Source organism: Anomaloglossus baeobatrachus, unplaced genomic scaffold (assembly GCF_048569485.1).
Source record: "Anomaloglossus baeobatrachus isolate aAnoBae1 unplaced genomic scaffold, aAnoBae1.hap1 Scaffold_357, whole genome shotgun sequence".
NCBI classification, from domain to species: Eukaryota; Metazoa; Chordata; class Amphibia; order Anura; family Aromobatidae; genus Anomaloglossus; species Anomaloglossus baeobatrachus.
The window spans coordinates 246,706-269,169 of NW_027442926.1; the positions used below are offsets into that span (position 1 = coordinate 246,706).

General features: G+C 49.1%; 10 non-coding genes and 2 pseudogenes across 10 annotated transcripts; all 12 read left to right on the top strand.

Annotated features, from left to right (window-relative positions):
- Positions 1-696: 696 nt before the first annotated feature.
- LOC142273077 (U2 spliceosomal RNA) lies at positions 697-844 on the top strand (annotated as a pseudogene).
- A 760-nt stretch (positions 845-1,604) lies between these two features.
- LOC142273063 (U2 spliceosomal RNA) lies at positions 1,605-1,800 on the top strand. The gene has a single exon (XR_012737837.1). It is a non-coding gene; the product is annotated as a U2 spliceosomal RNA (small nuclear RNA).
- A 1,387-nt stretch (positions 1,801-3,187) lies between these two features.
- On the top strand, positions 3,188-3,330 carry LOC142273076 (U2 spliceosomal RNA; annotated as a pseudogene).
- Positions 3,331-4,069: 739 nt separating this feature from the next.
- On the top strand, positions 4,070-4,267 carry LOC142273061 (U2 spliceosomal RNA). The gene has a single exon (XR_012737835.1). It is a non-coding gene; the product is annotated as a U2 spliceosomal RNA (small nuclear RNA).
- A 1,387-nt stretch (positions 4,268-5,654) lies between these two features.
- On the top strand, positions 5,655-5,845 carry LOC142272989 (U2 spliceosomal RNA). The gene has a single exon (XR_012737771.1). It is a non-coding gene; the product is annotated as a U2 spliceosomal RNA (small nuclear RNA).
- A 1,387-nt stretch (positions 5,846-7,232) lies between these two features.
- Positions 7,233-7,423, top strand: LOC142272990 (U2 spliceosomal RNA). The gene has a single exon (XR_012737772.1). It is a non-coding gene; the product is annotated as a U2 spliceosomal RNA (small nuclear RNA).
- Positions 7,424-8,810: 1,387 nt separating this feature from the next.
- LOC142272991 (U2 spliceosomal RNA) lies at positions 8,811-9,001 on the top strand. Its single transcript, XR_012737773.1, has one exon. It is a non-coding gene; the product is annotated as a U2 spliceosomal RNA (small nuclear RNA).
- Positions 9,002-10,388: 1,387 nt separating this feature from the next.
- LOC142272993 (U2 spliceosomal RNA) lies at positions 10,389-10,579 on the top strand. The gene has a single exon (XR_012737775.1). It is a non-coding gene; the product is annotated as a U2 spliceosomal RNA (small nuclear RNA).
- Positions 10,580-11,966: 1,387 nt separating this feature from the next.
- On the top strand, positions 11,967-12,157 carry LOC142272994 (U2 spliceosomal RNA). Its single transcript, XR_012737776.1, has one exon. It is a non-coding gene; the product is annotated as a U2 spliceosomal RNA (small nuclear RNA).
- Positions 12,158-13,544: 1,387 nt separating this feature from the next.
- Positions 13,545-13,735, top strand: LOC142272995 (U2 spliceosomal RNA). The gene has a single exon (XR_012737777.1). It is a non-coding gene; the product is annotated as a U2 spliceosomal RNA (small nuclear RNA).
- Positions 13,736-15,122: 1,387 nt separating this feature from the next.
- LOC142272996 (U2 spliceosomal RNA) lies at positions 15,123-15,313 on the top strand. Its single transcript, XR_012737778.1, has one exon. It is a non-coding gene; the product is annotated as a U2 spliceosomal RNA (small nuclear RNA).
- Positions 15,314-16,700: 1,387 nt separating this feature from the next.
- Positions 16,701-16,891, top strand: LOC142273022 (U2 spliceosomal RNA). The gene has a single exon (XR_012737801.1). It is a non-coding gene; the product is annotated as a U2 spliceosomal RNA (small nuclear RNA).
- The last annotated feature ends 5,573 nt before the right edge of the window (positions 16,892-22,464 follow it).

The following is a 22,464-nucleotide window of genomic DNA, read 5'->3' on the forward strand; positions in this document are numbered from 1 at the left end:
GTAAAAAGCCCTCTGAGAAAGCCCCCCTCTAACCTTTGATAGTAAGCTTTTCTGTAGTCTGCCTGTTGATGTATTTTCCGTTTGAACTGTGCACAACATGAAGAGACGGAACACTGGCGGCTTGTCACAATGCCCCCCGATGACATCACAATAGCGCTGCTGCCTAGAAAACAAGCTGCGCAGAAGAAGTTGTTCTTTGGGTGGGAGGGTGGGCTAGTGGAAGGAGGGGGCAATCTCTTTTTTTCCCGGGTGGTAGGGGGATGACAGGAGAAGGGAAGCGGGTGGTGAGAAAGGTACAGAGGGCAGGGTTTGGGGGCTGGGAAGGAAAGGGAAAAGATTAGGGTTTGGGGATGATGAAAGGGCTTTCTACGGGTAAGGATGGCAAAGGGTGGCAGTGACGGAAAGTCAGGCAACCTGTCCTGTCCGTCTTTTTGTATCGTGAATTGGAAAGACTGCAAGGGGGAGGGGAGTTGCTTGCGCCCTAAAGGAGGAGTTATTCAGATTCATTGCAGTGGGCGGCGGCTGCAAAACGCACCATTCTTCTTGTTTTTGCTCTGCAAAGCAGCCTTTTCAAGGGTTGGCTTGGGTGACAAAATGTCTTGTGTAGGCGTGGGTTTGTCTCCCTCTCGCTCTCTCTCCCTAAGATGTGTCCGGCATAGGCCAGGGTGCCACTCGAGGCCCAAACCAATTCTGGTTATCGCTTCTCGGCCTTTTAGCTAAGATCAAGTGTAGTATCTGTTTGGCTAAGATCAAGTGTAGTATCGTTCGAAAAGGTGGTTTAAGGCTCCGGCCACCTTAGTACAATGATGCAATGCACACTGGAAGGTTGCGCTTGTTAGTACTTTGGGAGGATAGTATATCCATCTAGAGGAAACCATGGCCCTACCAGGATCGAGGCTATTAGACTGAGTAAGTGTGGGGGCTATGGTGCAATGTGCCCCAGGATTGACGACCCTGGAGTGAGTCTGAGCTTGCTGGCTTGGGACCCCGGCGAGCCTTGGGCTCTGTAGCACACCGTACCTTGCCCTTTCATACTTTCTGAGCATATTGCTCTATCCCGGCCTTCTGGCTAGGAAGGTAAATTTTTATAATCATGGTCGGAGGTCCGTTCAGCTTTGGGCTGAGAAACCAACACCCGGTTGGAGGTCCGGGTCAGCTTTGGCTGAGAAACCAACACCCGGTTGGAGGTCCGGGTCAGCTTCGGCTGAGAAACCAACACCCGGTTGGAGGTCCGGGTCAGCTTCGGCTGAGAAACCAACACCCGGTTGGAGGTCCGGGTCAGCTTCGGCTGAGAAACCAACACCCGGTTGGAGGTCCGGTTAGCCTTGGGCTGAGAAACCAACACCGGTTGACGGTCCGGGCAGTTTCGGCTGCGAAACCAACAACTAGTAGCTCTCTACTCCACTTGGGTAAGATGCCTGGATGGACGCTGGGAGCAACGACAAGGCTCAACCAGGCTTCGGCTTGGGGGAGCACCGAAGATCCCTGACCCTTGCTGTGGCCTTCTGGCTCGGAGGGACGGGGTTGATTTTTGGGGACCCTCTCCTCACGGAGGGGTCCACACGAATCCTAGCCTTTGCACTGTTTTTGGTGTGACTTCGGTCATGCATTTTTTGCGGTGCTTTGGAAAGCTTCATTAAATCAAAATCTGTTCTTATCAGTTTAATATCTGATACGTCCCCTATCTGGGGACCATATATTAAATGGATTTTTAGAACAGGGAGATGGAAAAAGAGCTTGCTCTGTCCACTCCACGCATTGACCTGGTATTGCAGTACCTCCAGGAACGGTGCACCCCTTCTTAGCCCAGTTTCCAAAAGCAGAACTCAATTCACCTGATTCATATTAGCCCGATTTAATGAATTGGAAGAAAGCATACGTCTTCATATGCACCTCAATTTGGCCCATTCACTTTTCACACTTCCTCCTTTTGTTTTTTATCTTTCACACTTTTGACTTTCTTTATTCATCCAAATAGCAAACTCATCACCACTCAACCTGACCAACTCGGCTATGTCCCCGTGCTGCAGTTCTCTGTCTTATCTAGATCATTTGCAATTGAATGGAATAGATCCCTTTTGGACAAAGTGGATTCACCTGCTACTGCAGTGACCACAGGTGTGATAAGATCTAGAATTGGCATCTGGTGCGATCTCTCCGCTTCCACTCCAAAGAAAGTTACCTGTTTATTCCTATCATGCATTGGTTTTTGGGGTTTTCTTTGAGTAATGATGATCTCTTTAGTAGTCTGTTGGCGCCCTCTCCTGGAGGAATAGTTTGCTTGCTCTTGGACATTCTAAAAGAGAGGTCATGATAGACATTGAGCTTCTGAGCTCAATTGGGGACAGTCATGGGTGATGAATGTTTGCAACCTACTGCGAAGCCTCATACCGCAATATAAGGAACGTCAAATACTAAGAAAGGGCGGCCTATGAAAGAATTACTACTTTCAATAAGTACACTTAAACGGCTAATTGGGAATAGAAAAACTGTAAAAAGCCCTCTGAGAAAGCCCCCCTCTAACCTTTGATAGTAAGCTTTTCTGTAGTCTGCCTGTTGATGTATTTTCCGTTTGAACTGTGCACAACATGAAGAGACGGAACACTGGCGGCTTGTCACAATGCCCCCCGATGACATCACAATAGCGCTGCTGCCTAGAAAACAAGCTGCGCAGAAGAAGTTGTTCTTTGGGTGGGAGGGTGGGCTAGTGGAAGGAGGGGGCAATCTCTTTTTTTCCCGGGTGGTAGGGGGATGACAGGAGAAGGGAAGCGGGTGGTGAGAAAGGTACAGAGGGCAGGGTTTGGGGGCTGGGAAGGAAAGGGAAAAGATTAGGGTTTGGGGATGATGAAAGGGCTTTCTACGGGTAAGGATGGCAAAGGGTGGCAGTGACGGAAAGTCAGGCAACCTGTCCTGTCCGTCTTTTTGTATCGTGAATTGGAAAGACTGCAAGGGGGAGGGGAGTTGCTTGCGCCCTAAAGGAGGAGTTATTCAGATTCATTGCAGTGGGCGGCGGCTGCAAAACGCACCATTCTTCTTGTTTTTGCTCTGCAAAGCAGCCTTTTCAAGGGTTGGCTTGGGTGACAAAATGTCTTGTGTAGGCGTGGGTTTGTCTCCCTCTCGCTCTCTCTCCCTAAGATGTGTCCGGCATAGGCCAGGGTGCCACTCGAGGCCCAAACCAATTCTGGTTATCGCTTCTCGGCCTTTTGGCTAAGATCAAGTGTAGTATCTGTTCGAAAAGGTGGTTTAAGGCTCCGGCCACCTTAGTACAATGATGCAATGCACACTGGAAGGTTGCGCTTGTTAGTACTTTGGGAGGATAGTATATCCATCTAGAGGAAACCATGGCCCTACCAGGATCGAGGCTATTAGACTGAGTAAGTGTGGGGGCTATGGTGCAATGTGCCCCAGGATTGACGACCCTGGAGTGAGTCTGAGCTTGCTGGCTTGGGACCCCGGCGAGCCTTGGGCTCTGTAGCACACCGTACCTTGCCTTTTCATACTTTCTGAGCATATTGCTCTATCCCGGCCTTCTGGCTAGGAAGGGAAATTTTTATAATCATGGTCGGAGGTCCGTTCAGCTTTGGGCTGAGAAACCAACACCCGGTTGGAGGTCTGGGTCAGCTTTGGCTGAGAAACCAACACCCGGTTGGAGGTCCGGGTCAGCTTCGGCTGAGAAACCAACACCCGGTTGGAGGTCCGGGTCAGCTTCGGCTGAGAAACCAACACCCGGTTGGAGGTCCGGGTCAGCTTCGGCTGAGAAACCAACACCCGGTTGGAGGTCCGGTTAGCCTTGGGCTGAGAAACCAACACCGGTTGACGGTCCGGGCAGTTTCGGCTGCGAAACCAACAACTAGTAGCTCTCTACTCCACTTGGGTAAGATGCCTGGGTGGACGCTGGGAGCAACGACAAGGCTCAACCAGGCTTCGGCTTGGGGGAGCACCGAAGATCCCTGACCCTTGCTGTGGCCTTCTGGCTCGGAGGGACGGGGTTGATTTTTGGGGACCCTCTCCTCACGGAGGGGTCCACACGAATCCTAGCCTTTGCACTGTTTTTGGTGTGACTTTGGTCATGCATTTTTTGCGGTGCTTTGGAAAGCTTCATTAAATCAAAAAATCTGTTCTTATCAGTTTAATATCTGATACGTCCCCTATCTGGGGACCATATATTAAATGGATTTTTAGAACAGGGAGATGGAAAAAGAGCTTGCTCTGTCCACTCCACGCATTGACCTGGTATTGCAGTACCTCCAGGAACGGTGCACCCCTTCTTAACCCAGTTTCCAAAAGCAGAACTCAATTCACCTGATTCATATTAGCCCGATTTAATGAATTGGAAGAAAGCATACGTCTTCATATGCACCTCAATTTGGCCCATTCACTTTTCACACTTCCTCCTTTTGTTTTTTATCTTTCACACTTTTGACTTTCTTTATTCATCCAAATAGCAAACTCATCACCACTCAACCTGACCAACTCGGCTATGTCCCCGTGCTGCAGTTCTCTGTCTTATCTAGATCATTTGCAATTGAATGGAATAGATCCCTTTTGGACAAAGTGGATTCACCTGCTGCTGCAGTGACCACAGGTGTGATAAGATCTAGAATTGGCATCTGGTGCGATCTCTCCGCTTCCACTCCAAAGAAAGTTACCTGTTTATTCCTATCATGCATTGGTTTTTGGGGTTTTCTTTGAGTAATGATGATCTCTTTAGTAGTCTGTTGGCGCCCTCTCCTGGAGGAATAGTTTGCTTGCTCTTGGACATTCTAAAAGAGAGGTCATGATAGACATTGAGCTTCTGAGCTCAATTGGGGACAGTCATGGGTGATGAATGTTTGCAACCTACTGCGAAGCCTCATACCGCAATATAAGGAACGTCAAATACTAAGAAAGGGCGGCCTATGAAAGAATTACTACTTTCAATAAGTACACTTAAACGGCTAATTGGGAATAGAAAAACTGTAAAAAGCCCTCTGAGAAAGCCCCCCTCTAACCTTTGATAGTAAGCTTTTCTGTAGTCTGCCTGTTGATGTATTTTCCGTTTGAACTGTGCACAACATGAAGAGACGGAACACTGGCGGCTTGTCACAATGCCCCCCGATGACATCACAATAGCGCTGCTGCCTAGAAAACAAGCTGCGCAGAAGAAGTTGTTCTTTGGGTGGGAGGGTGGGCTAGTGGAAGGAGGGGGCAATCTCTTTTTTTCCCGGGTGGTAGGGGGATGACAGGAGAAGGGAAGCGGGTGGTGAGAAAGGTACAGAGGGCAGGGTTTGGGGGCTGGGAAGGAAAGGGAAAAGATTAGGGTTTGGGGATGATGAAAGGGCTTTCTACGGGTAAGGATGGCAAAGGGTGGCAGTGACGGAAAGTCAGGCAACCTGTCCTGTCCGTCTTTTTGTATCGTGAATTGGAAAGACTGCAAGGGGGAGGGGAGTTGCTTGCGCCCTAAAGGAGGAGTTATTCAGATTCATTGCAGTGGGCGGCGGCTGCAAAACGCACCATTCTTCTTGTTTTTGCTCTGCAAAGCAGCCTTTTCAAGGGTTGGCTTGGGTGACAAAATGTCTTGTGTAGGCGTGGGTTTGTCTCCCTCTCGCTCTCTCTCCCTAAGATGTGTCCGGCATAGGCCAGGGTGCCACTCGAGGCCCAAACCAATTCTGGTTATCGCTTCTCGGCCTTTTGGCTAAGATCAAGTGTAGTATCTGTTCTTATCAGTTTAATATCTGATACGTCCCCTATCTGGGGACCATATATTAAATGGATTTTTAGAACAGGGAGATGGAAAAAGAGCTTGCTCTGTCCACTCCACGCATTGACCTGGTATTGCAGTACCTCCAGGAACGGTGCACCCCTTCTTAACCCAGTTTCCAAAAGCAGAACTCAATTCACCTGATTCATATTAGCCCGATTTAATGAATTGGAAGAAAGCATACGTCTTCATATGCACCTCAATTTGGCCCATTCACTTTTCACACTTCCTCCTTTTGTTTTTTATCTTTCACACTTTTGACTTTCTTTATTCATCCAAATAGCAAACTCATCACCACTCAACCTGACCAACTCGGCTATGTCCCCGTGCTGCAGTTCTCTGTCTTATCTAGATCATTTGCAATTGAATGGAATAGATCCCTTTTGGACAAAGTGGATTCACCTGCTGCTGCAGTGACCACAGGTGTGATAAGATCTAGAATTGGCATCTGGTGCGATCTCTCCGCTTCCACTCCAAAGAAAGTTACCTGTTTATTCCTATCATGCATTGGTTTTTGGGGTTTTCTTTGAGTAATGATGATCTCTTTAGTAGTCTGTTGGCGCCCTCTCCTGGAGGAATAGTTTGCTTGCTCTTGGACATTCTAAAAGAGAGGTCATGATAGACATTGAGCTTCTGAGCTCAATTGGGGACAGTCATGGGTGATGAATGTTTGCAACCTACTGCGAAGCCTCATACCGCAATATAAGGAACGTCAAATACTAAGAAAGGGCGGCCTATGAAAGAATTACTACTTTCAATAAGTACACTTAAACGGCTAATTGGGAATAGAAAAACTGTAAAAAGCCCTCTGAGAAAGCCCCCCTCTAACCTTTGATAGTAAGCTTTTCTGTAGTCTGCCTGTTGATGTATTTTCCGTTTGAACTGTGCACAACATGAAGAGACGGAACACTGGCGGCTTGTCACAATGCCCCCCGATGACATCACAATAGCGCTGCTGCCTAGAAAACAAGCTGCGCAGAAGAAGTTGTTCTTTGGGTGGGAGGGTGGGCTAGTGGAAGGAGGGGGCAATCTCTTTTTTTCCCGGGTGGTAGGGGGATGACAGGAGAAGGGAAGCGGGTGGTGAGAAAGGTACAGAGGGCAGGGTTTGGGGGCTGGGAAGGAAAGGGAAAAGATTAGGGTTTGGGGATGATGAAAGGGCTTTCTACGGGTAAGGATGGCAAAGGGTGGCAGTGACGGAAAGTCAGGCAACCTGTCCTGTCCGTCTTTTTGTATCGTGAATTGGAAAGACTGCAAGGGGGAGGGGAGTTGCTTGCGCCCTAAAGGAGGAGTTATTCAGATTCATTGCAGTGGGCGGCGGCTGCAAAACGCACCATTCTTCTTGTTTTTGCTCTGCAAAGCAGCCTTTTCAAGGGTTGGCTTGGGTGACAAAATGTCTTGTGTAGGCGTGGGTTTGTCTCCCTCTCGCTCTCTCTCCCTAAGATGTGTCCGGCATAGGCCAGGGTGCCACTCGAGGCCCAAACCAATTCTGGTTATCGCTTCTCGGCCTTTTGGCTAAGATCAAGTGTAGTATCTGTTCTTATCAGTTTAATATCTGATACGTCCCCTATCTGGGGACCATATATTAAATGGATTTTTAGAACAGGGAGATGGAAAAAGAGCTTGCTCTGTCCACTCCACGCATTGACCTGGTATTGCAGTACCTCCAGGAACGGTGCACCCCTTCTTAACCCAGTTTCCAAAAGCAGAACTCAATTCACCTGATTCATATTAGCCCGATTTAATGAATTGGAAGAAAGCATACGTCTTCATATGCACCTCAATTTGGCCCATTCACTTTTCACACTTCCTCCTTTTGTTTTTTATCTTTCACACTTTTGACTTTCTTTATTCATCCAAATAGCAAACTCATCACCACTCAACCTGACCAACTCGGCTATGTCCCCGTGCTGCAGTTCTCTGTCTTATCTAGATCATTTGCAATTGAATGGAATAGATCCCTTTTGGACAAAGTGGATTCACCTGCTGCTGCAGTGACCACAGGTGTGATAAGATCTAGAATTGGCATCTGGTGCGATCTCTCCGCTTCCACTCCAAAGAAAGTTACCTGTTTATTCCTATCATGCATTGGTTTTTGGGGTTTTCTTTGAGTAATGATGATCTCTTTAGTAGTCTGTTGGCGCCCTCTCCTGGAGGAATAGTTTGCTTGCTCTTGGACATTCTAAAAGAGAGGTCATGATAGACATTGAGCTTCTGAGCTCAATTGGGGACAGTCATGGGTGATGAATGTTTGCAACCTACTGCGAAGCCTCATACCGCAATATAAGGAACGTCAAATACTAAGAAAGGGCGGCCTATGAAAGAATTACTACTTTCAATAAGTACACTTAAACGGCTAATTGGGAATAGAAAAACTGTAAAAAGCCCTCTGAGAAAGCCCCCCTCTAACCTTTGATAGTAAGCTTTTCTGTAGTCTGCCTGTTGATGTATTTTCCGTTTGAACTGTGCACAACATGAAGAGACGGAACACTGGCGGCTTGTCACAATGCCCCCCGATGACATCACAATAGCGCTGCTGCCTAGAAAACAAGCTGCGCAGAAGAAGTTGTTCTTTGGGTGGGAGGGTGGGCTAGTGGAAGGAGGGGGCAATCTCTTTTTTTCCCGGGTGGTAGGGGGATGACAGGAGAAGGGAAACGGGTGGTGAGAAAGGTACAGAGGGCAGGGTTTGGGGGCTGGGAAGGAAAGGGAAAAGATTAGGGTTTGGGGATGATGAAAGGGCTTTCTACGGGTAAGGATGGCAAAGGGTGGCAGTGACGGAAAGTCAGGCAACCTGTCCTGTCCGTCTTTTTGTATCGTGAATTGGAAAGACTGCAAGGGGGAGGGGAGTTGCTTGCGCCCTAAAGGAGGAGTTATTCAGATTCATTGCAGTGGGCGGCGGCTGCAAAACGCACCATTCTTCTTGTTTTTGCTCTGCAAAGCAGCCTTTTCAAGGGTTGGCTTGGGTGACAAAATGTCTTGTGTAGGCGTGGGTTTGTCTCCCTCTCGCTCTCTCTCCCTAAGATGTGTCCGGCATAGGCCAGGGTGCCACTCGAGGCCCAAACCAATTCTGGTTATCGCTTCTCGGCCTTTTGGCTAAGATCAAGTGTAGTATCTGTTCTTATCAGTTTAATATCTGATACGTCCCCTATCTGGGGACCATATATTAAATGGATTTTTAGAACAGGGAGATGGAAAAAGAGCTTGCTCTGTCCACTCCACGCATTGACCTGGTATTGCAGTACCTCCAGGAACGGTGCACCCCTTCTTAACCCAGTTTCCAAAAGCAGAACTCAATTCACCTGATTCATATTAGCCCGATTTAATGAATTGGAAGAAAGCATACGTCTTCATATGCACCTCAATTTGGCCCATTCACTTTTCACACTTCCTCCTTTTGTTTTTTATCTTTCACACTTTTGACTTTCTTTATTCATCCAAATAGCAAACTCATCACCACTCAACCTGACCAACTCGGCTATGTCCCCGTGCTGCAGTTCTCTGTCTTATCTAGATCATTTGCAATTGAATGGAATAGATCCCTTTTGGACAAAGTGGATTCACCTGCTGCTGCAGTGACCACAGGTGTGATAAGATCTAGAATTGGCATCTGGTGCGATCTCTCCGCTTCCACTCCAAAGAAAGTTACCTGTTTATTCCTATCATGCATTGGTTTTTGGGGTTTTCTTTGAGTAATGATGATCTCTTTAGTAGTCTGTTGGCGCCCTCTCCTGGAGGAATAGTTTGCTTGCTCTTGGACATTCTAAAAGAGAGGTCATGATAGACATTGAGCTTCTGAGCTCAATTGGGGACAGTCATGGGTGATGAATGTTTGCAACCTACTGCGAAGCCTCATACCGCAATATAAGGAACGTCAAATACTAAGAAAGGGCGGCCTATGAAAGAATTACTACTTTCAATAAGTACACTTAAACGGCTAATTGGGAATAGAAAAACTGTAAAAAGCCCTCTGAGAAAGCCCCCCTCTAACCTTTGATAGTAAGCTTTTCTGTAGTCTGCCTGTTGATGTATTTTCCGTTTGAACTGTGCACAACATGAAGAGACGGAACACTGGCGGCTTGTCACAATGCCCCCCGATGACATCACAATAGCGCTGCTGCCTAGAAAACAAGCTGCGCAGAAGAAGTTGTTCTTTGGGTGGGAGGGTGGGCTAGTGGAAGGAGGGGGCAATCTCTTTTTTTCCCGGGTGGTAGGGGGATGACAGGAGAAGGGAAGCGGGTGGTGAGAAAGGTACAGAGGGCAGGGTTTGGGGGCTGGGAAGGAAAGGGAAAAGATTAGGGTTTGGGGATGATGAAAGGGCTTTCTACGGGTAAGGATGGCAAAGGGTGGCAGTGACGGAAAGTCAGGCAACCTGTCCTGTCCGTCTTTTTGTATCGTGAATTGGAAAGACTGCAAGGGGGAGGGGAGTTGCTTGCGCCCTAAAGGAGGAGTTATTCAGATTCATTGCAGTGGGCGGCGGCTGCAAAACGCACCATTCTTCTTGTTTTTGCTCTGCAAAGCAGCCTTTTCAAGGGTTGGCTTGGGTGACAAAATGTCTTGTGTAGGCGTGGGTTTGTCTCCCTCTCGCTCTCTCTCCCTAAGATGTGTCCGGCATAGGCCAGGGTGCCACTCGAGGCCCAAACCAATTCTGGTTATCGCTTCTCGGCCTTTTGGCTAAGATCAAGTGTAGTATCTGTTCTTATCAGTTTAATATCTGATACGTCCCCTATCTGGGGACCATATATTAAATGGATTTTTAGAACAGGGAGATGGAAAAAGAGCTTGCTCTGTCCACTCCACGCATTGACCTGGTATTGCAGTACCTCCAGGAACGGTGCACCCCTTCTTAACCCAGTTTCCAAAAGCAGAACTCAATTCACCTGATTCATATTAGCCCGATTTAATGAATTGGAAGAAAGCATACGTCTTCATATGCACCTCAATTTGGCCCATTCACTTTTCACACTTCCTCCTTTTGTTTTTTATCTTTCACACTTTTGACTTTCTTTATTCATCCAAATAGCAAACTCATCACCACTCAACCTGACCAACTCGGCTATGTCCCCGTGCTGCAGTTCTCTGTCTTATCTAGATCATTTGCAATTGAATGGAATAGATCCCTTTTGGACAAAGTGGATTCACCTGCTGCTGCAGTGACCACAGGTGTGATAAGATCTAGAATTGGCATCTGGTGCGATCTCTCCGCTTCCACTCCAAAGAAAGTTACCTGTTTATTCCTATCATGCATTGGTTTTTGGGGTTTTCTTTGAGTAATGATGATCTCTTTAGTAGTCTGTTGGCGCCCTCTCCTGGAGGAATAGTTTGCTTGCTCTTGGACATTCTAAAAGAGAGGTCATGATAGACATTGAGCTTCTGAGCTCAATTGGGGACAGTCATGGGTGATGAATGTTTGCAACCTACTGCGAAGCCTCATACCGCAATATAAGGAACGTCAAATACTAAGAAAGGGCGGCCTATGAAAGAATTACTACTTTCAATAAGTACACTTAAACGGCTAATTGGGAATAGAAAAACTGTAAAAAGCCCTCTGAGAAAGCCCCCCTCTAACCTTTGATAGTAAGCTTTTCTGTAGTCTGCCTGTTGATGTATTTTCCGTTTGAACTGTGCACAACATGAAGAGACGGAACACTGGCGGCTTGTCACAATGCCCCCCGATGACATCACAATAGCGCTGCTGCCTAGAAAACAAGCTGCGCAGAAGAAGTTGTTCTTTGGGTGGGAGGGTGGGCTAGTGGAAGGAGGGGGCAATCTCTTTTTTTCCCGGGTGGTAGGGGGATGACAGGAGAAGGGAAGCGGGTGGTGAGAAAGGTACAGAGGGCAGGGTTTGGGGGCTGGGAAGGAAAGGGAAAAGATTAGGGTTTGGGGATGATGAAAGGGCTTTCTACGGGTAAGGATGGCAAAGGGTGGCAGTGACGGAAAGTCAGGCAACCTGTCCTGTCCGTCTTTTTGTATCGTGAATTGGAAAGACTGCAAGGGGGAGGGGAGTTGCTTGCGCCCTAAAGGAGGAGTTATTCAGATTCATTGCAGTGGGCGGCGGCTGCAAAACGCACCATTCTTCTTGTTTTTGCTCTGCAAAGCAGCCTTTTCAAGGGTTGGCTTGGGTGACAAAATGTCTTGTGTAGGCGTGGGTTTGTCTCCCTCTCGCTCTCTCTCCCTAAGATGTGTCCGGCATAGGCCAGGGTGCCACTCGAGGCCCAAACCAATTCTGGTTATCGCTTCTCGGCCTTTTGGCTAAGATCAAGTGTAGTATCTGTTCTTATCAGTTTAATATCTGATACGTCCCCTATCTGGGGACCATATATTAAATGGATTTTTAGAACAGGGAGATGGAAAAAGAGCTTGCTCTGTCCACTCCACGCATTGACCTGGTATTGCAGTACCTCCAGGAACGGTGCACCCCTTCTTAACCCAGTTTCCAAAAGCAGAACTCAATTCACCTGATTCATATTAGCCCGATTTAATGAATTGGAAGAAAGCATACGTCTTCATATGCACCTCAATTTGGCCCATTCACTTTTCACACTTCCTCCTTTTGTTTTTTATCTTTCACACTTTTGACTTTCTTTATTCATCCAAATAGCAAACTCATCACCACTCAACCTGACCAACTCGGCTATGTCCCCGTGCTGCAGTTCTCTGTCTTATCTAGATCATTTGCAATTGAATGGAATAGATCCCTTTTGGACAAAGTGGATTCACCTGCTGCTGCAGTGACCACAGGTGTGATAAGATCTAGAATTGGCATCTGGTGCGATCTCTCCGCTTCCACTCCAAAGAAAGTTACCTGTTTATTCCTATCATGCATTGGTTTTTGGGGTTTTCTTTGAGTAATGATGATCTCTTTAGTAGTCTGTTGGCGCCCTCTCCTGGAGGAATAGTTTGCTTGCTCTTGGACATTCTAAAAGAGAGGTCATGATAGACATTGAGCTTCTGAGCTCAATTGGGGACAGTCATGGGTGATGAATGTTTGCAACCTACTGCGAAGCCTCATACCGCAATATAAGGAACGTCAAATACTAAGAAAGGGCGGCCTATGAAAGAATTACTACTTTCAATAAGTACACTTAAACGGCTAATTGGGAATAGAAAAACTGTAAAAAGCCCTCTGAGAAAGCCCCCCTCTAACCTTTGATAGTAAGCTTTTCTGTAGTCTGCCTGTTGATGTATTTTCCGTTTGAACTGTGCACAACATGAAGAGACGGAACACTGGCGGCTTGTCACAATGCCCCCCGATGACATCACAATAGCGCTGCTGCCTAGAAAACAAGCTGCGCAGAAGAAGTTGTTCTTTGGGTGGGAGGGTGGGCTAGTGGAAGGAGGGGGCAATCTCTTTTTTTCCCGGGTGGTAGGGGGATGACAGGAGAAGGGAAGCGGGTGGTGAGAAAGGTACAGAGGGCAGGGTTTGGGGGCTGGGAAGGAAAGGGAAAAGATTAGGGTTTGGGGATGATGAAAGGGCTTTCTACGGGTAAGGATGGCAAAGGGTGGCAGTGACGGAAAGTCAGGCAACCTGTCCTGTCCGTCTTTTTGTATCGTGAATTGGAAAGACTGCAAGGGGGAGGGGAGTTGCTTGCGCCCTAAAGGAGGAGTTATTCAGATTCATTGCAGTGGGCGGCGGCTGCAAAACGCACCATTCTTCTTGTTTTTGCTCTGCAAAGCAGCCTTTTCAAGGGTTGGCTTGGGTGACAAAATGTCTTGTGTAGGCGTGGGTTTGTCTCCCTCTCGCTCTCTCTCCCTAAGATGTGTCCGGCATAGGCCAGGGTGCCACTCGAGGCCCAAACCAATTCTGGTTATCGCTTCTCGGCCTTTTGGCTAAGATCAAGTGTAGTATCTGTTCTTATCAGTTTAATATCTGATACGTCCCCTATCTGGGGACCATATATTAAATGGATTTTTAGAACAGGGAGATGGAAAAAGAGCTTGCTCTGTCCACTCCACGCATTGACCTGGTATTGCAGTACCTCCAGGAACGGTGCACCCCTTCTTAACCCAGTTTCCAAAAGCAGAACTCAATTCACCTGATTCATATTAGCCCGATTTAATGAATTGGAAGAAAGCATACGTCTTCATATGCACCTCAATTTGGCCCATTCACTTTTCACACTTCCTCCTTTTGTTTTTTATCTTTCACACTTTTGACTTTCTTTATTCATCCAAATAGCAAACTCATCACCACTCAACCTGACCAACTCGGCTATGTCCCCGTGCTGCAGTTCTCTGTCTTATCTAGATCATTTGCAATTGAATGGAATAGATCCCTTTTGGACAAAGTGGATTCACCTGCTGCTGCAGTGACCACAGGCGTGATAAGATCTAGAATTGGCATCTGGTGCGATCTCTCCGCTTCCACTCCAAAGAAAGTTACCTGTTTATTCCTATCATGCATTGGTTTTTGGGGTTTTCTTTGAGTAATGATGATCTCTTTAGTAGTCTGTTGGCGCCCTCTCCTGGAGGAATAGTTTGCTTGCTCTTGGACATTCTAAAAGAGAGGTCATGATAGACATTGAGCTTCTGAGCTCAATTGGGGACAGTCATGGGTGATGAATGTTTGCAACCTACTGCGAAGCCTCATACCGCAATATAAGGAACGTCAAATACTAAGAAAGGGCGGCCTATGAAAGAATTACTACTTTCAATAAGTACACTTAAACGGCTAATTGGGAATAGAAAAACTGTAAAAAGCCCTCTGAGAAAGCCCCCCTCTAACCTTTGATAGTAAGCTTTTCTGTAGTCTGCCTGTTGATGTATTTTCCGTTTGAACTGTGCACAACATGAAGAGACGGAACACTGGCGGCTTGTCACAATGCCCCCCGATGACATCACAATAGCGCTGCTGCCTAGAAAACAAGCTGCGCAGAAGAAGTTGTTCTTTGGGTGGGAGGGTGGGCTAGTGGAAGGAGGGGGCAATCTCTTTTTTTCCCGGGTGGTAGGGGGATGACAGGAGAAGGGAAGCGGGTGGTGAGAAAGGTACAGAGGGCAGGGTTTGGGGGCTGGGAAGGAAAGGGAAAAGATTAGGGTTTGGGGATGATGAAAGGGCTTTCTACGGGTAAGGATGGCAAAGGGTGGCAGTGACGGAAAGTCAGGCAACCTGTCCTGTCCGTCTTTTTGTATCGTGAATTGGAAAGACTGCAAGGGGGAGGGGAGTTGCTTGCGCCCTAAAGGAGGAGTTATTCAGATTCATTGCAGTGGGCGGCGGCTGCAAAACGCACCATTCTTCTTGTTTTTGCTCTGCAAAGCAGCCTTTTCAAGGGTTGGCTTGGGTGACAAAATGTCTTGTGTAGGCGTGGGTTTGTCTCCCTCTCGCTCTCTCTCCCTAAGATGTGTCCGGCATAGGCCAGGGTGCCACTCGAGGCCCAAACCAATTCTGGTTATCGCTTCTCGGCCTTTTGGCTAAGATCAAGTGTAGTATCTGTTCTTATCAGTTTAATATCTGATACGTCCCCTATCTGGGGACCATATATTAAATGGATTTTTAGAACAGGGAGATGGAAAAAGAGCTTGCTCTGTCCACTCCACGCATTGACCTGGTATTGCAGTACCTCCAGGAACGGTGCACCCCTTCTTAACCCAGTTTCCAAAAGCAGAACTCAATTCACCTGATTCATATTAGCCCGATTTAATGAATTGGAAGAAAGCATACGTCTTCATATGCACCTCAATTTGGCCCATTCACTTTTCACACTTCCTCCTTTTGTTTTTTATCTTTCACACTTTTGACTTTCTTTATTCATCCAAATAGCAAACTCATCACCACTCAACCTGACCAACTCGGCTATGTCCCCGTGCTGCAGTTCTCTGTCTTATCTAGATCATTTGCAATTGAATGGAATAGATCCCTTTTGGACAAAGTGGATTCACCTGCTGCTGCAGTGACCACAGGCGTGATAAGATCTAGAATTGGCATCTGGTGCGATCTCTCCGCTTCCACTCCAAAGAAAGTTACCTGTTTATTCCTATCATGCATTGGTTTTTGGGGTTTTCTTTGAGTAATGATGATCTCTTTAGTAGTCTGTTGGCGCCCTCTCCTGGAGGAATAGTTTGCTTGCTCTTGGACATTCTAAAAGAGAGGTCATGATAGACATTGAGCTTCTGAGCTCAATTGGGGACAGTCATGGGTGATGAATGTTTGCAACCTACTGCGAAGCCTCATACCGCAATATAAGGAACGTCAAATACTAAGAAAGGGCGGCCTATGAAAGAATTACTACTTTCAATAAGTACACTTAAACGGCTAATTGGGAATAGAAAAACTGTAAAAAGCCCTCTGAGAAAGCCCCCCTCTAACCTTTGATAGTAAGCTTTTCTGTAGTCTGCCTGTTGATGTATTTTCCGTTTGAACTGTGCACAACATGAAGAGACGGAACACTGGCGGCTTGTCACAATGCCCCCCGATGACATCACAATAGCGCTGCTGCCTAGAAAACAAGCTGCGCAGAAGAAGTTGTTCTTTGGGTGGGAGGGTGGGCTAGTGGAAGGAGGGGGCAATCTCTTTTTTTCCCGGGTGGTAGGGGGATGACAGGAGAAGGGAAGCGGGTGGTGAGAAAGGTACAGAGGGCAGGGTTTGGGGGCTGGGAAGGAAAGGGAAAAGATTAGGGTTTGGGGATGATGAAAGGGCTTTCTACGGGTAAGGATGGCAAAGGGTGGCAGTGACGGAAAGTCAGGCAACCTGTCCTGTCCGTCTTTTTGTATCGTGAATTGGAAAGACTGCAAGGGGGAGGGGAGTTGCTTGCGCCCTAAAGGAGGAGTTATTCAGATTCATTGCAGTGGGCGGCGGCTGCAAAACGCACCATTCTTCTTGTTTTTGCTCTGCAAAGCAGCCTTTTCAAGGGTTGGCTTGGGTGACAAAATGTCTTGTGTAGGCGTGGGTTTGTCTCCCTCTCGCTCTCTCTCCCTAAGATGTGTCCGGCATAGGCCAGGGTGCCACTCGAGGCCCAAACCAATTCTGGTTATCGCTTCTCGGCCTTTTGGCTAAGATCAAGTGTAGTATCTGTTCTTATCAGTTTAATATCTGATACGTCCCCTATCTGGGGACCATATATTAAATGGATTTTTAGAACAGGGAGATGGAAAAAGAGCTTGCTCTGTCCACTCCACGCATTGACCTGGTATTGCAGTACCTCCAGGAATGGTGCACCCCTTCTTAACCCAGTTTCCAAAAGCAGAACTCAATTCACCTGATTCATATTAGCCCGATTTAATGAATTGGAAGAAAGCATACGTCTTCATATGCACCTCAATTTGGCCCATTCACTTTTCACACTTCCTCCTTTTGTTTTTTATCTTTCACACTTTTGACTTTCTTTATTCATCCAAATAGCAAACTCATCACCACTCAACCTGACCAACTCGGCTATGTCCCCGTGCTGCAGTTCTCTGTCTTATCTAGATCATTTGCAATTGAATGGAATAGATCCCTTTTGGACAAAGTGGATTCACCTGCTGCTGCAGTGACCACAGGTGTGATAAGATCTAGAATTGGCATCTGGTGCGATCTCTCCGCTTCCACTCCAAAGAAAGTTACCTGTTTATTCCTATCATGCATTGGTTTTTGGGGTTTTCTTTGAGTAATGATGATCTCTTTAGTAGTCTGTTGGCGCCCTCTCCTGGAGGAATAGTTTGCTTGCTCTTGGACATTCTAAAAGAGAGGTCATGATAGACATTGAGCTTCTGAGCTCAATTGGGGACAGTCATGGGTGATGAATGTTTGCAACCTACTGCGAAGCCTCATACCGCAATATAAGGAACGTCAAATACTAAGAAAGGGCGGCCTATGAAAGAATTACTACTTTCAATAAGTACACTTAAACGGCTAATTGGGAATAGAAAAACTGTAAAAAGCCCTCTGAGAAAGCCCCCCTCTAACCTTTGATAGTAAGCTTTTCTGTAGTCTGCCTGTTGATGTATTTTCCGTTTGAACTGTGCACAACATGAAGAGACGGAACACTGGCGGCTTGTCACAATGCCCCCCGATGACATCACAATAGCGCTGCTGCCTAGAAAACAAGCTGCGCAGAAGAAGTTGTTCTTTGGGTGGGAGGGTGGGCTAGTGGAAGGAGGGGGCAATCTCTTTTTTTCCCGGGTGGTAGGGGGATGACAGGAGAAGGGAAGCGGGTGGTGAGAAAGGTACAGAGGGCAGGGTTTGGGGGCTGGAAAGGAAAGGGAAAAGATTAGGGTTTGGGGATGATGAAAGGGCTTTCTACGGGTAAGGATGGCAAAGGGTGGCAGTGACGGAAAGTCAGGCAACCTGTCCTGTCCGTCTTTTTGTATCGTGAATTGGAAAGACTGCAAGGGGGAGGGGAGTTGCTTGCGCCCTAAAGGAGGAGTTATTCAGATTCATTGCAGTGGGCGGCGGCTGCAAAACGCACCATTCTTCTTGTTTTTGCTCTGCAAAGCAGCCTTTTCAAGGGTTGGCTTGGGTGACAAAATGTCTTGTGTAGGCGTGGGTTTGTCTCCCTCTCGCTCTCTCTCCCTAAGATGTGTCCGGCATAGGCCAGGGTGCCACTCGAGGCCCAAACCAATTCTGGTTATCGCTTCTCGGCCTTTTGGCTAAGATCAAGTGTAGTATCGAAGCCCAGCCGAGACCGGAAGAGGGAGATCGGACGGAAGAAGAGCTTGGCAGAAAGAAGCAAGAAGACGAAGGCTCGGAGAAGACTTGGGGAGACCAGAGGAACTTCGAGGAGGAACACAGCGGGAGAAGACACCCGGAGAAGAATCCAAGATCCAGCTCCGGGAACTCAAGCAGGAACCAGCCATGGCAAGCAAGCCAGAGAAGGCAGCCAAGAAGGCTCAGGACCCAGGGACCTCCAGGAAGGCTCATCCAGAGGCTTCTTCGGCCCAAGAGGCCCCTACCTCCGACGCCAGCCAGCCGGAGGGAGCCCGGACGCCGCCTGAAAAGGCTCCAACCCTGGAGCCTTGGATGCGGCAGACGGTCGCCCTGAAGCTAAAGGCGGTGGATGGTAGGTTGCCGGACATGTCCAGCGACGTGTTCTGCAAGAAGATGATTCTGGATCAGGGCTTCTCCAGGGCGGAAACCCTGAGTGTCCAGACCTTCATGACTGGCATTTTTCTGGTAACCTTTGCCACGGTGAATGCCTGCAGGAGATACTGGGAGGCGATGAACGCAGCGATGCCGGACTCCCCTTTTCATTCTTTTTTAGGATCCTGTCCTATACAGAGGGATGAGAAGAGGATCACGGTCTCCATGCGGAACCCGCACACCCCAGGAAGAGACATCTCCACGTTCCTGGGACGTCTCTGCACAGTGGTGAGGGAGCCATCCCACATCCTTAACGGCAACGGATTCTGGACGGGTAAGTGGTCAGTAACCGTTCGACTCTACAGGGAACCAGCATCCGAGGATGGTCTCCAGCACCTGCCCCCGACATTCTCTCTGGGAAACTCCTTTGGTCTCATCTACTACCCGGACATGCCACACAACTGCAGGAAATGTGGCGGGAAAGGGCATTCGATGAAGACCTGCAAGGAGGACGCCTGCAGGGTTTGCCGGGTGACGGGACACAGCTCCAAGGACTGCCCAAAGAAGAAGACTTGCAACCTATGTGGACAGGCGGACCACCTTTACAAGGACTGCCCACAGCGGGAGAAATCCTGGGCAAGGGTTGCCGCGGTGACCCAGTATCGGGTAGTCACAGCTTCGTCGACCAAGGCAGCTACGACCAAGGCCACAGAGGCCAAGGACAAGGCGGCCAAGAACCCGGCGACCGTGGCTCCAGCCGATGCCCCAGCAGCCACGGAGTCCAGGAAAAAGGGTAAGAAAACTGTTGCCCCCTCCCTGGTCCCCCCCCCTGTCACCCCTGTCCAAACCCCTCCCCCCCCGGCCAACCCTACTGAGGATTCCACTACCTCCACCTCATTTCCCTACTCCTCAGTTGGTCTCCTCACCCCCCCCCCAAAGCCCACTCTCCCTCCCCAGACCATGAGAGCAGAGGACCTCAGCACTCTTGCACTTTTCACCGAGGAGGATTTTCCAGCTCTTGTCTCCTCAGGTACAGGCCAAAGGAAAAGGAAGGTGGAAGATAGTCCTGTCGCAGAACCTTCCAAGCTGTTCATTGTGGATCCCAATCCACCCCAGGAAGAGGAGGATGGCCTCCTCCCAGAACCGGACGTGTTGGAGCAGATGGTGGAGTCCCTTGTGGCCGAAGAAGAAATGGAGGAGTCGGAAGACACTGAGGCACCATCCCTGCTCGATCAGCTAGAAGAAGAGGGTCTGCTGGAGATACCCTTACCAGCAGGTGCCAAAGAGGAAGAACCGCCCGACCGGAGTGGTAACTAAGGCACACCGCCTGCGCTAACTTTCTCTTTCCTCCAATGACTGCTAACATTAACACCTTTTCCATTAATGTTAGGAGCATCAGAGACAAGTTCCGACGTCAGACAATTTTTGCGTTCCTTAACACTCAGTCTAGTGATGTATTTTTCCTGCAGGAATGCTCCCTTCCCTCCTCTAGGTCCTTCAACCATCTGGCCAGGGAGTGGACCCATGGCCCATCCTACTGGTCCGGCGGAGGCGACTGTAGGTCCGCGGGGGTCGCCGTGCTGATCAGGGGAAGCGCCTTCACATTGGACTCTGTTCAGGAAATCGTCTGCGGCAGGTTACTGCTCGTGGATGGCACCTGGGCGGGAGAACCGGTCAGGTTCATCAATGTGTACGCTTCTCCTGTGAAGAGCGATCGACTGGAGCTCCTCCAAGCCCTGCGCCCTCAGCTCGCTACCGCCAGGACGGTAGTGATGGCCGGGGATTTCAACTGCCCGATTGAGGAGGATGGACGCAGTTCTGGAACGGCTGCCAAGTTGGACGTCACATCCAAACTGCTCATTGAGATGGTGACCGAAGCCTCTCTTGTGGACGTTGTTGGCTCCATCGGACACGGATCCGTGAACTATTCATGGTGCCGATCCGATGGCTCGCTGCGTTCCAGGATTGACTTTGTGTTTACCTCTCGGGCGGTTGGGCGGAGTGGGCACTCGATGGTCCCCTGCTTCTTCTCTGACCACAGAGCCATTCACTTTCAAGGTGTGCTGGGCCATGGCTTCCCCATTGGCCCGGGCTCCTGGAAGCTGAACTGCTCTCTGCTGGAAAAGGGTGAGATTCTGGAGGAGCTTAGAGCTGCCTACTCCACGTGGCGGGCCTACAAGGCGGGCTTCCAGTCTGTTTCTGACTGGTGGGAATACGTTAAACTCGAGTTCCGTTTCTTCTTTCAGGCAAAGAGTCAACAACAGGCGGGTCTGAAGAGGAGGGACTTCAGGAGACTCCAGCGTGAGCTGCGTTCCCTGCAGGACCTTCTTCGATGCGGCTGGGACGTGAGAGAGGAGCTGGAGGAGACTAAGAGGAGCCTGAAAAGGCACTTCGAGGAGGAGTCCGAGCGAATTGTCTTCCGTTCCAAAGTGGAGAACCTGGAGAAGGGTGAGAAATGTAACTCGTTCTTTTTCAGGAAACTCCACGCCGGTCACACGCCCATGAATGAACTACGAGACGAGAGTGGCAGCATGCGACGCGGGAAAGAGAACGTGATGAAGGTCGTCAGCGACTTCTACAGCGAACTCTACGCCCGCAAGACTACTGACCCCGAGGCCGCCGATAAGTTCCTGTCAGGTATCACTAACCATCTTGACCCTGCAGACGCGGCGGCCATGGATGTTCCTCTGACGGTGGACGAGCTGCTCTCGGCCGCCAAATCCTTTAGTTCTGGCAGGACACCGGGCAGTGACGGCCTCCCAGCAGAGCTCTATGTAGCGCTGGGAGACCTAATCTGTCCGGACCTGTTAGGGCTGTATGAGGAGATGGTGGTGGAGGGCAGAATGCCTCCATCTCTGAGGGAAGGAATGGTCACGATCCTGTACAAGCGTAAAGGAGAGAGGTGCGACCTGAAGAATTGGCGTCCCATCACCCTTCTGAACGTCGACTACAAGATCCTGGCCAAGACGATGGCAACGAGATTGAAGACTGTTATCGGACGGATCATCCACCCGGATCAGACCTGCGGCATCCCCGGACGTCGCATCGCAGACAGCCTGGCTCTCATGCGGGACACGGTCGAGTACATCAAAGCCCGCCGGGTGCACGCAGCCCTGATCTCGTTGGATCAGGAAAAGGCCTTCGACCGTGTTTCCCATGAGTTCCTGGGCAAAGCTCTGCACAGGTTAGGTTTGGGTAACATGTTTTGCTTGTATGTCCAACTAATGTATTTTGATATTCACAGCTCGGTGTTGGTAAACGGCTGGAAGACTGACCCCTTCCCGGTCCTCTCAGGGGTCAGACAAGGCTGTCCTCTGTCACCTCTTCTTTTTGTTTGTGTTATAGAACTCTTTGCAGAGGCTATCCGGCGGAATGGAGAGATCAGAGGGATCACCGCACCAGGACCAGAACGCTTCGAGGTCAAGTGCTCGCTCTACATGGACGACGTGACCGTCTTCTGCGCGGACCGGCGCTCAGTCGACACCCTCGTCCAGACCTGTGAGACCTTCGGACGGGCTTCGGGAGCCAAAGTCAACTGCGGGAAGTCGGAAGCCATGCTCTTCGGGGACTGGCAGCCGGCCTCTTCCGCCCCCTTCCCTTTCAGCATCCAGCCGGATTTCATCAAGGTTCTTGGAGTCTGGTTCGGGAAGGAAGGAGCAGCCCTCAAGTCCTGGGAGGAACGCTTGACCAAGATCACCCAACGGATCGGTCTGTGGAGCCTCAGACGCCTCACCTG